General features: G+C 29.8%; 1 protein-coding gene across 8 annotated transcripts in view; it reads left to right on the top strand.

Annotated features, from left to right (window-relative positions):
• The window catches only part of LOC102675244 (potassium voltage-gated channel protein eag), a 61,865-nt gene that overhangs the window by 38,868 nt on the left and 22,336 nt on the right, over positions 1 to 661 (top strand). The window lies entirely within an intron of this gene.

Raw genomic sequence — 661 nt, 5'->3', positions numbered from 1 at the left:
AATCGACGACTTCCATCTCGAAAATGGATACCAATAAATTCTACGTTTTCCTNTTTTTTTTTTTTACAGATTTGTCGTTGATTTTAACATTTCTCATTCTCCCAGATGAACAGATTGGATCTAAAAATAATAACATAACCTATACGTATTTGTATTAAGAAGTAGAAAGATAAAAAAAAATATAAAGAAATTTCGAATGATTAATTTGTCAATAAGTGTGATACAACCTTTAAATACAAACAATTTTTTTCAAAATTTTTTCGATCCTTACGTTATCCCAATATTAACCTCTTCAGATACACTGACATATATAAGATATAATAAAAATTTATTCTTTTCACTAGAAAAAAAAGTTTTAATAAATAAAAATTCAAAGCATTAATGATATTTTACTTACTTTTACAATCGCTACTTTGAAAATATTATAATACCTTTGATGTCGCAAAATACAATCTGAAAGGTTAAGAAGAAATTCATGACTCACATATACATATATATATTACATATAGTATAAAAATGGACGAAGAAACGTCGATGCCATTTTTCCAATGGCGGATGAAAACGGTTGTAGACGGACGGAAGTCGTCGATTGCCGGCGAGATGACTCTGACAGAACGCCTCGAGGCACGAAAATGACGTATCATTGTGCATGCTCGACGCT

Source organism: Apis dorsata, unplaced genomic scaffold, assembly GCF_000469605.1.
Source record: "Apis dorsata unplaced genomic scaffold, Apis dorsata 1.3 scaffold_631, whole genome shotgun sequence".
Lineage (NCBI taxonomy): Eukaryota > Metazoa > Arthropoda > Insecta > Hymenoptera > Apidae > Apis > Apis dorsata.
Note: the sequence above shows the minus strand (reverse complement) of the source record. Positions and strands in the feature narration are given on the sequence as shown.